We start from the raw sequence: 12,743 nt of genomic DNA on the forward strand, positions 1-12,743 counted from the left end.
TGTGGTCTCCCAAGCCAGCCAAAAGCAATTCCTGAGCATAGAGCCAGGAGTAACCCTTAAACACCACTGGGTGTGGCCCAAATAAAAACAAATAAATAAACAAATTATAAAAACTTCCATGCTTATCCAATAGAAGTTCTCTGTACCATTATTTCTTCATTACTAAAATAGCTATATAAATAACCTACTCCTTGAAGATAATAAAGATCACGTATGAATAGTATTGCCGAGATGTCTGGCTCATCATTAGCTCTTCATAGACGAAGCTATTAATAGCTTATGATATATTGCTCTGCTACTTATTAAAGCAAGCAAGTTTGAGTACTTTTTATAAAAGAGAAGTCTCAAGGGATTTTATTTTCATATTTTATTTTATAATTAACTTTATTTTTAGATACTATGGTTTACAGAGTTTCTCATAATTCATTTATTTTTGGAATTCAATGTTTCAGCACCAAACCTGTATGCCATTCCCTCCACTTTTTTGTCACGAGTTTCCCAACCTCTCTGAAGTCTACTCCTTGGCAGATATAAATAATTTACCTAATACTGCTTGGAACAACTAATAAAATAAAATTACAGAAAAAAGTCTTTAAAAATATTGTGGAAATCATATCTCACAATAGGGTCATTATGTCATTGTCTGAAAGTTTAATGGTAGTTGAGAATTTTGTTGTTAGTTTCAGTTATGGAGCTTATGTGGTTTCTATTACAATTTCACATCTAATTTGGTGTTTTCCTACAGGGATGTCAGTATTAAAATCACATAGCTATAAGGTGCAAGACTGAGGATCTGTAGAGCTGGGCTGGTGAGCTCATATATCAACTGCAGTGGTTCATTTGTTTCTGTAGGCCAAATAAGTATGAAGATCTTTTGGATGGGATTAGGGGCAGGTCTCTATGGGTTTTTATAAAAGTGATAAAGCTGCATTATTATTTAGTAGGAAATATTGTTCTAGTCTATGTGGTACAAGGTATTTCATAAATAAGTGCATAGATGTTAGTATTTAGTCTATGACAGCATGCAAACAAAAAGAGCAGTCTTCTACCTTAACTTTTCAGCAGTCTTTACTCTGAGTCTCCAAATGAGAAGTGTATTCTTTGTCAGAGAAGCACACATTTGATTATTAAGCAGATGCAGAATGAATGGGTCACAGATTTCTTGTGTGCTCTTGTCACATGATGAGATTAAGTTTTACCAATGAGATAAATAAGATTCCATCACATAAAATAAGTTTCCCATGTTCAGGTTTCTTGTGAAGGATAGAATAGAAATATGAACTCATGACTCCAAAGTCTATATGCTCTTTTCCCCAGACCTCCAGTATGTTAACTATGATGCCTCCCATAGTGCCCTAGTTGGAGAATGTAAAGACAACAGTTTCATTCTTAGCTTGGCAACCAAGTCATTTAGAATATTTTACCCTTTTAAGAGTTTTATTAACTCCACTCAAAATGTAACTGTATTTGGCAGACCATCATAAGAAAGAACAAGCTGTGATCTAAGAGTACTATGAAAAGCCTAAATATGCTTTTTTAATACTCTTAATACAAATAAAAAATTACATCCCCCAAGAAGGAAACCAAACTAAGATTAGATTTCAATGTCTCCATACTTAACTAACCAGACACCAAATAATTGCTTTTCAAAGAGCAAAAATAATGTTTTCTTGAAGACTAAAAAATAAATGTTAATACTTGTGGTAATTTCTGAGAATGTAAAAGTACTAGCACCAGAATACACTGGAAAGAGAAAGGTAATATGATTTTGACCAACATATATTCATTAAAAATACTCACAAAGGGACCAAAGTGATAGTACAGCAGTAAGACATATGATCCCTGAAGCCTGACCGAAGTGATCCCTGAGCTAAGAGCCAGAAACATTTGGGAATCTAAATGTGTTGATTCAAAATAAAGCAATTCATGTTAAGATTACATATTATGCTATGATAGGACTTTAACTCAGGATTTTTCCAACTACCCAGCAAAAAGTTTATCACAGCCCAGAATGTTTGGGCCAGGCCAAAAGTCATGTTCTCCAGGTAGTATGGAGATATTGTCATGTCTGTGAAACAATGTACCTCTTATTGAGGGGAAACATCAGAAATGGCTTACTTCCAAAATCATATTACTTAGAATTTTACCATAATATTAATGACAACCATACTCATTTCATTCTCTATTCTCACTTGTAAACATACCCAAAAGAACTATAATAAAAAAGATAATCCCAAATATTCATCAAAATGAGGCAGAATTATATTAGATGTATTTTTGCAAAATCATCAGCATTGGTGCTAATCATGTCTTGACTAGATTAACACTAAAGATTGTAGTGATGGTTGTCCAGACCTGAATTTTGAACATTCAATAAGTGCTTGCTAAGTACTTGTTCTTGTTTTTATTTTCCTGAGTCCTATTGTGGTGTTTCATTCATGGGTCAAGCTGGACAGAACATAACCTCAAAATATTTAGTCAATTTTAGTTATAATCGTACATGGTCTTGTGAAGGCATTTTAGATGATGTTAGCATTTCAGTCAGGGAATTCTGAGTAAAGCAGATAGATTATCTTCAAGAATGTGGGCAGATCTTGTCCAATCAGTTGAAAGCCTCAATAGATTTATACTATTCTCTGTAGAAGAAGGAATTCTACCAGGCAGTTATCTTCAGACAAAAACCAGAAACTCTTCTTTGGATCTCCAGCCTGCTGGCCTACTCTGCAGACTTGGAACTTGCCAAAGCTCCATGATCCCTGAAATAAGTCTAGATGGACTGACACAGACAGAAAAATATCTATTGTTTCTATTTTGCTGAAAATTGCCAATTAAAATACTTTGTCCAAAGATAAAGAGTACTTTGCAAATTAAGAGCATTTGTGGATAAAAAAGGAAAGAGAGGATTTGTGAAGTGGCATTTGAACTATCTTTGAAATCTTGCAAGATTTGCCCAAATGAAGATAATGATAATGATTTTCATACAGGCTGTGCCACTGTGAGCTTATGACTTTTGACCATGACCTGATCTACCTGGCCTCAGGGTCTTCATCTGTTAAAGAATGATAGCACTGGGTCAGACAGATAGCTCAGTGGTCAGGGATGTATTCAAGGCATGTTTTTTTTGTTTTGTTTTTTTGTTTTATACTTTTGTTAAAAACTGAATTTGTTTTGTTTTTTTTTTGGTTGGTTGGTTTTGTTTGTTTGTTTGTTTTGGGTCACACCCAGCAGTGCTTAGGGTTTACTCCTGAATTTGTTTTTGATTTTTGGCTGTGTGTGTGTTTTATTGAGACCATTATAAATTACAAGTCTTTCACAATTGTAAGGCATGGTTTTAAATTAGATTCTTTTTTTTTATGATTTTTGGGTCACACCAGCAGTGCTCAAAGGTTACTCCTGGCTCTATTCTCAGAAATCGCTCCTGGCAGGATCGGGGGACCATATGGGATGCCAGGATTCGAACCACCGTCCTTCTGCATCTAAGGCAAACGCCTTACCACTCTGCTATCTCTCCAGCCCATTAAATTAGATTCTTAACCCCACAGGCCCCCTTAACTTCACTGACATAGCCCTGGTGACCTTTGTTGATCACTTCCAGGATTGCTGTGGTGGCTCCAGCATTAAAGGGCTCTAGGAGTGCCATCTCATAGATTCAACTGTTGAACGTCTAGCCTGTTTAGTGGCCCCAGTTCCCTGAGCATTGTTTAGAGGGTCCCAAGATTAGTAGTAGTAATAATAATAATACAATTTTTAACATTTAAAACTTAAAGACTAATAATACTTGCTGAATAAGGTTATCAGAAGGACAAAGTTACTATGCATAAAACATCTAGAAGCACACCTGGCAAAGAATAAGTTCTTTCTTGGCTGTCACTAGAAGATGTCCATCAATCCTGAATTCTGCCACAGAGAAAACTCACCTGTCTTTAAGGTTCCCTTTTATTCTCCCTTGTCTTGCTTCCAGTGTGAGTTCATTCCACATAAATCCTCCCAGTTTCACCTTCACCTTCATTTTCTACTTGAGCATTATTTATTTTTCATTCATTTCTTAAGCCCTTAGTTATCACTCTTTGTGCAGCTAACCCTGAGTGTTAAGAGTGTTAAGGAAGCAAAATTTCATAAACCATCTTGATTACTGGACAGTGAAGGGGACTTAGGTCATCCTCAGTTCCCTTCTTTGGAATGTTGATGGAAAAATATTTAATGGTTTCTCTTATAATCTATCTTTTATAAGGATCTTTCCCTATCTAAGGTCAAGTCTCTTCTCTTGGCCTCTAGAATAAAGTCCAACCTGTCTCTAGAAAATCATCTCCCAACTTATTATTCACACTGGGCTCTCTGGGCCCCAAGACTGTCATCCTAGATACTTTGTGATACTGCTTCTTAGCTGGGCCCTCACTCTGATCACCTTCCCAATGTCTTCCTTGGCCTTCTCAGTGAAAAGCAAATCTCTTCCCTCTCACAATTCTTATCCTCAACATTTGACAGTCCAGCTGTCATCATTTATACTGTGAAGCCCTGGCTGAAACCCAGGCAGCCTTCATTCCAGGGTCCAGACAAGGCCTGGACATGTCTGGAGGAACAGTGGGGTGGGTCTTCCAAGGTTTAAGTTGTCTTAGGATCTGGGGAGCCACCAGGGAAATAATACATCCTTAAAGAAGGAAGCCAAGACCTACAAACACATTCCAAGGACAGTTCGCTGGTGACTAAGGAAGTGATCTTTTTGGTACAACATGGTGTCTGCTCCTCCTCTTGTCCTCAACTAATTTTAAAGGAATATACTTCTGAGTCCTGTGGTCATCTGTTTGCACTTAGCAAAACATTTTAGTGAGTATCTATTTGGTAGGGTTCTGCACTGAGACCTGAGAATATGAACAAGACTATCCCAGTTACTGACCTTAAAGAACTAAAAGCCTCTAAAGAGAAGGAAGTTGTCATCTTCAAAATGATCAGATTGGGCTTGCTTTCTTTATTTCTTTTGCAGACATTTTTTCTCAGTTATTTCATTTCAGTTGACATTTGAAGCTGTGAGACTGGTAGCGCACAAAGCCACTCTGCTCTGAGAATATAACAGGATTAGGAATAATGGATTCTCTTCTCTCTTGGTAAAAAAAAAAGTTGGGAAAAGCTCTGACAAAAAATACCTCATTGGGGCCCGGGGAGATAGCACAGCGATGTTTACCTTGCAAATAGCCGATCCAGGACCTAAGGTGGTTGGTTCAAATCCCGGTGTCCCATATGGTCCCCCGTGCCTGCCAGGAGCTATTTCTGAGCAGACAGCCAGGAGTAACCCCTGAGCACCGCCGGGTGTGGTCCAAAAACCAAAAAAAAAAAAAAAAACCCCCCAAAAAAACGAACCTTATTGGGGCTGAAGAGGTAGAACAGCAGATAAGGTACTTACCTTGCATGTGCCTAACTGGGCTTCAATTCTCAGCACCAGTTCTGCCAGAAGTGATCCCTGATATAGAGCCTAGAATAAGACCTGAGCACAGATATATGTAAAACAAAAACTGGAAGAAAAAAAAAGAAAGAAAAGAAAAAAGTGCTTCTATGATATGAGCATTAAACTGACTGAAGGCAGCAAGATCAAAAGAGGAAATTACATACAAAGGAGCATCCTTAAGATTTACAGTAGATTTGTCACAAGCAACTCTCAAGGCCTGAAGGCAGTGGTGGGATACTGGCCTGACTTACTTCAGGTTTGAAGGAAGAATACACAGCTTCATGGATAAACAACATTTAAGAATAAGAAAGTACTCTTTTCCTATAGTTTGCAAAGACATTTAAAAATAATAAATGCAATTGGGAATTTCTGTTATTTTTTTTATTTAAATTTGTTAAGATTATGGTGAACAATTTTATTAAATTAATCTTGTTTTTCTAAAGTAAAACTGATTTCTCTGGAAAAATAAAAAATAAACTGAACTGAACCCTTCACCAGTGCACATATCTAGCCACCAATACCATTTCCCCTCCCACCTCTGCTCTCTCCCCTGCCTGTCTCTAGGGTAGAAATTATTCTCCCTCCCCTCTCTCTCTTGTTTTTTTGTCTTAGACACTGTGCCTTGCAATACATTACTGAGGGATATCTTATATGTCATATTGTCTTCTTTCAGCACCCAGTTCTTGTCCTGAGTGACCATTTGTAACTATAATTATCATAGTGCTCCCTAACTGCACTCCCCCACTATTTGTGGCAAGCTTCCTACCATGACTGGTAGGCCCTATTGTCTTTGGATATTATTACAATGCTATCTTTTTATAATCTACTACAAATGAGTGCAATTATTCTATGTCTTGTCATCTCCCGCTGATTCATTTCACTCAGCATAATACTCTTCATATTCTTTCATGTATAACCAAGTTTCTTGACTTCATTTTTCTTAATAGTTGCATAATATTCCATTGTAAAGATGTACCACAGTTTATCCACTCATCTGCTCTTGGGTACCTGTGTTGTTTCAAAATTCTGGCTATTGTGAATAGTTCTACAAGGAACATAGAAGTACAGAGGGTTTTTCTGCATTCTACCTTTAGCTCCTAGGGTATATTCTAGTAGTGGTATTGCTGGATCATATGGATGCTCAATTTCTAGTTTTTTGAGGAATATACATGTTGTTTTTTAAAATACTGAACCAGTCTACATTACCACCACATTTTTCTCCCCACATTATGCCAGCACTAGTTATTCCTTTTGTGTGTGCCAGTCTTTATGGTATGAGATGATATTTCATTGTTGTTTTGATTTGCAGCTCCTTGATGATTAATGATGTGGAGCATATTTCATGTGCCTTTTGGCAATCTGTATTTCTTCTTTGAGGAAATATCTGTTCATTTCTTTTCCCTATTTTTGGGTAGGGTTTGATTTTCATTTCTTGCTAAGCTCTACCAAAGACACTACATCTTATCCATTCAATAACATGCCAAAATTAATCATGGTAAAATCCATTTTGATTAAAAAAATATCCAGAGAGGAAGAACTGTCAAGATATTTAGAGTAGGTGGATCTGACCCCTTATTTAACAAGGAAAATTTTGCCTTTCCTCTTCATTCCATTTTGAAGACAGGTGGCAGAATTAAATAGAACTAATTGTTGTTGGTCATTTTATACTATTTATTATTTTTATAAAAACAACACATTCTCAAATGTCAAAAATGTCTGAAGAATGGAAAAGGAAAATAAAAGTGTCTACCACAGAACACACAGTGGAATATCAGGAGTGAAATCAAACTAAATTGTATCATAGACACTCCATAACAATCTTTTTTCTCTGCTCCTCAAGTTTAATCATTTCCGCCACTATTTAGTATAGATAAGGGTGACTTTCCTTGAGTCCATAATCCACTTGGCTTCAAAAATATAAACCAGTAAGAGTCAACCTTATTTCTAGACAAAAAAAGAAAAAGAAAAAATAAAAGTTTTAAATATCTTGGTTCAGCTTTGGCCCTTCTGAAGTCACTCATCACAAAATTCTAGCTGGAACATAGGAGAATCTGTCAGTGAGAGGAAAATAGTAACAATAGCCAAGTCAGTCAACAGGGTTGATTCCAAGTTCATTTTTCATTAATTGTTTACTGGGGAAGTAACAAAAACAATTAAATGATAAAAATTAAGCATGTCTGTCTATACTCATTGTCTGCTTACACAATGATTGGAGACAATGTGTGTTGTAGTGAAAATACAACAAGGAGACAGAAGCTTTAGACCTACTTCCCTGTTTAAGAGCTGTGATCCACAGAAAAATCATTGAATCTTTTAAACAGTGTTTTTTCTTTTGAAAAAAAAAAAAAAAAAAAAAAACAGAAAAAAAGAAGAATTATTGCCTTGCCAAGTTTTGAAGCTGTTACGAAAATGGATGAATTCTTGATATTTGCCTTTTTGTTTTGTTTGGGTATTTTGTAGTTTGTTTGCTTGAATGTTAAATTACTTTTATTCCCTAAACTCAAAATTATTTTGTTTCTTTTTAAAAAAGATTATTGGGGGCCAGAGAGATAGCGCAGCGATAGGACATTTGTCTTAGACGCTGAAAGATGATGGTTTGAATCCTGGCATCCCATATGGTCCCCCGAGCCTGCCAGGAACGATTTCTCAGTGTAGAACCAGAAGTAACCCCTGAGCACTGCTGGGTGTGACCCAAAAACAAAAACAAAAACAAAAAAAAAATTATTGGAGCCTGGGACATAAGGCACTTCCTTTGCAGGCAGCCAACCCAGGTTCAATTCCCAGCATCCCTGAGCCCACCAGGAGAATCTCTAAGTACAGAAACAGGAGTAATCCTGAGCATTGCTGACTCAAAAACAAACAAATAAAATTGTATTAAGGAACTATGATTTCTAAGTTGCTCATAGTTGAGTTTCAGGCATACAATGTTCTAATATCACCATCAGTATCAACTTTCCTCAACCACGTTTCTGTTTTTGAAGGTTCTTCAGAGCAATAGAAATACAAGTTATGAAGCCTGTATCACTCTGCAATATTATAACGAAAGGTCTAAGACCTCCTTTCCTGTGTTTTCCCCACATGCTCCACCCAAAACATAACTCCATTGTTTCCTCTATCACAGCATTCTCCCTCCAGCAGCATTTTCTTATTACTGAAAAAGTGTCCAATGATTCAGCCCAAAGTCAAGTGCTGATTGTCAGCAAGAAATAAAGGCAGACCAAAGAAACGATGGTAACATGAAAGAAAAACCTTTAGCCAATAAGATTCATTTAAAGATGAGTAGAATATTTTAAAAATCTGAATCCCATGGAATCAGGAAGGCAGTTACATGAGTTAGGGTCCATGTACTCTACTCTGGTTCTGTCATTTGCACCTCATAACCCCTGGAGCTATCATCCTGGAGTTCCTAAGCACAACTAGGTCCCAGTAGTAAATAGGACCAAAGAGCCTAAGCAGCACCACATAATCAGATCTTTGCATTACATCACTGACCCAATTAGCTGGCTTAGTATCACTCTGATTAGCAATTGAGAGGTTCCTCCCAAAAATAGCAATAAAATTAAAATAAACAATTAATTTCTACAGATAAGGTCATGAATACAGGGTTGTCTGGCTTAACACAGAAGATAAAATGGAAGTTGTCCTAGGGAAAAAAATCCAGATGATTATAACATTAGTCCAAGAGTCAGACTACAATGTTCATCAAATTTCTTTTTTTTTTTTTTTTGTTCATCAAATTTCTTTTTTTTCCTTTTCTTTTCTTTTCTTTTCTTTTTTTTTTTTTTTTTTTTTTTTTGTGGTTTTTGGGTCACACCCGGCAGTGCTCAGAGGTTATTTCTGGCTCAAGGCTCAGAAATTGCTCCTGGCAGGCACAGGGGACCATATGGGGCGCCGGGATTCGAACCAATGACCTCCTGCATGAAAGGCAAACGCCTTACCTCCATGCTATCTCTCCGGCCCCATGTTCATCAAATTTCTAATGTGAACTTGAACAAATCATAATCTCTCCTCTGAAAAATGAAGAGTATAATAATGGCACCAACTCTTCTTGTTGTGAAGATCAGTGAATAAATCTGGGTATGGTACATCATAGGGTAGCTAGAGCAAATAAGAGACAAGGGAGCTGTCAATAGAAAGGATTAGATGGTAGTAATGAAGTGAAGCTGGTAGTCAAGATAGTTGTGGTAGTAATTGTATACATGATAGTGGTAGTGGTCATAATGCCAATGGTGGTGATAAAGGAAATAACATTAGTAGTGATGGTTTTAGTGATATGGGGTGATGTGGTATCGGTTTATGGGATCATGGTAATATCAATGGTATCTGCCATGCTTTATACATAAGGTTAAAAAGCAGAGCAAAAAAACAAAGCACTAGGAACATACTATTGGCCTCTACTTTCCGTATATTGAAGAGAAACAGATGTCTTAGTTCATTTAGGCTGTGATAAAAAATAATATCAGTGTTGCTCAAACAATAAACACTTGTTTCTCACAATCCTGGTACTGAAAGCCCAAGATTAACATGTCAGTATGTTGTATCAATTTCAGGTTCTAGTCCTCCGTCAAGACTGATAGCTTTGATTGAGGACCAGAGAGAGATGAGATAGCTGCTTTCTGTAGAAATTTCATTTGAGGGAAGGAGGAAAAGATCAGAAAAACTGGTGCTAAAAAAAAAAAAAGAAAAAAAAAAAAAGAAAAACTGGTGCTTTGGGGGGACTTCTTAATAAAGCAGGTGGCTGGGAAAAGAGAAAATATTTTATATTGTCTAAGCTAAGGAGGTGGATTGAACACTCTGCATTTGATTTCAAGACATCCAAGTAGGATAAGAGAAAAAATTATCTTCTGTAGATCCCGGAAGCATATTCTCACTCCATTCTTGTGACAACCCACACTAGAAATATTTCTCTGGAAGCATTCTATTTCTAGTCTCACCCTACTGTTTCCTTGCTTTCCTTGTATCACTCTGTCAAGCACACTTGGTGTCTGCTACTTCCTGATTAACAGAGGGGCCATCTTCTCCCTTTGTCCACAGTGGAAAACAGGGTGAAAAAGCTCCTGTAGTGTTCTTTTACAGAAATGCTAATAACCTACAAAATGCCCTTCACCCGACAATTTTACATCAGGAGATGGAATTTCTACTTAGAAATATGTTGTGGGCACACATGCAGTATAGCCCCTGGCTTCCTCAAGATTAATCCTTGCAGCAATCTTAGAGTTGCAAATTAAAAACAAGAGTAGAGATAATGAAAAATAAGATTGAGTTACAATATCCAGAATCTGGAAGCAATCCAAGTGTCTGAGAACTGATGATTGGCTAAAGAAACGGTGGTACATCTACACAATGAAATACTATACAGTTGTTACAAAAAATGAAGTTATAAAATTTGCTTATGCATGGATGGATATGGAGAGTATTATACTGAGTGAAATGAGTCAGAGGAAGAAAGATAGACATAAAATAATCTCACTCATTTGTGGGATATAAAAAAGACAGTATGGTAATAATAGTCAGAGACAATAAAGATGAGGGGGTAGGAAGAGTGCCACAAAGAGCAGTGAGTGCAGTTAGAGTAGAGAAGGGTCTACTATGAAAATGGTAGTTGAAACTGATCGCTCTGGACAAGAACTGGGTGCTAAAAGGGGATAACATTACATGCATAGTACCCCTTCATTAACAATAGTGCAAATCACAGTGTCAAAAAAGAAAAAGAAAAAGAGAAAGAGACAGAGAATCAAAATGCATGCCCCAGAGACAAGTGAGTGAGGCACATGGGAAGGAAACTGGGACCATTGGTGGTGGGAAAAATGCACTGGTGAAGGGTGGTGTATAGTCTATGACTAAAACTCAAGTATGAACAACTTTGTAACCACAATGCTTAAGTAAAGAAATTATTTAAAATAAAAAGTAAGATTGATCATCTTTAAAAATGGACCTGATTGCATTAAAATACATTAAGAAGTCCTAGCAATTTCTATTAAAATTCTAATATGGGCATAGAAGCTCAATTTTCATGAGGCCGGAGAGATAGCATGGAGGTAAGGCATTTGCCTTTCATGCAGAAGGTCATCAGTTCAAATCCCAAAGTCCCATATTGTCCCCTGTGCTTGCCAGGAGCAATTTCTGAGCATGGAGCAAGGAATAACCCCTGAGCACTGCCAGGTGAGACCCCCCCCCAAATTCTAATTTGGGCCTGAGTGATATCACAGTGGATAGTCTACTTGCCTTGCATGCAGCTGACCCAATTTTGATCCCTGTCATCCCAGATGGTCTCTTGAGCCTCAGCAGGAGTGATTCCTGAGAACAGTGTCAGGAGTAAGTCCAGACCACCACCAATTACACTTTCTGATGAAAGTGTATCAAGGCATAATAGTATGAGGTGCAGAGGATTGTGGAACAAACATGGACTTTAGAATAATTTAAAGTCAGGATCAAGAGATTAATAAAAGGGTTCAGAGGTACAGAGTCAGGGTAGAATGATTTCCATTGGCCATTCTCCACTGAAAGGGGCCACTAATTTCATTGAAAGGAGAGATGGATTGGTGTCAGATTCATGTTCTTATGCATTAATCTTTTGTTTTACAGAGGTATTGGCTAAAAATAACTATTTAATAGAGTATAGCTCATCCCATAGTTTGGGTTCATCAATGAATCACTGCCATATATTTATTAATTTAGCAAATATTTGTGTATTGAGTCTTCAAATACTCATATTACCCATTTATATTTCTTACTAATAAATTATTTAAACTGTCAACTTGTTTATAGCTGGCCCTATAATTTGGGTTCATCACTGAATTGTTGACAACCATTCATTCAGCATATATTATAGATATAGATTACTAGAGGATTCCAACTCTCTATTTAGAACTGATACTCCAAGAGCAATTGCTTAGCAGGGGAGATAGAAGGACAAATAATCATTGCACTCAAGACTCAAATTACAAGAATGACAGGTTCTCAATGCTAAAAAGCACAATGTTTAATGTTCAAAAGGGTAGTTCATGCCAGGCCTTCATGCCTTGATAATTTTAGCTTTATTTGAGAACAATGAGAGCCTTTGAAGAGATATAGATATTGATATATATATAAGTATAGGTATAGATAGGTATAGATATAAATATAGATATAGATAGGTCAAATGCCCTACTAGTATTGTACAAAAGCTCACATGGAATGAACCCCAAAGGGCTCAATCAGATTAGTCACTACTACCAAAGGATTATTGCTTTGGGATGACGTTTGTTCTTAGTTATATTTTCCTTTCCCCACACTAAGACAGGACTAAAAAATGGCTTTCCTG

This window comes from Suncus etruscus, chromosome 16 (assembly GCF_024139225.1).
Source record: "Suncus etruscus isolate mSunEtr1 chromosome 16, mSunEtr1.pri.cur, whole genome shotgun sequence".
NCBI classification, from domain to species: Eukaryota; Metazoa; Chordata; class Mammalia; order Eulipotyphla; family Soricidae; genus Suncus; species Suncus etruscus.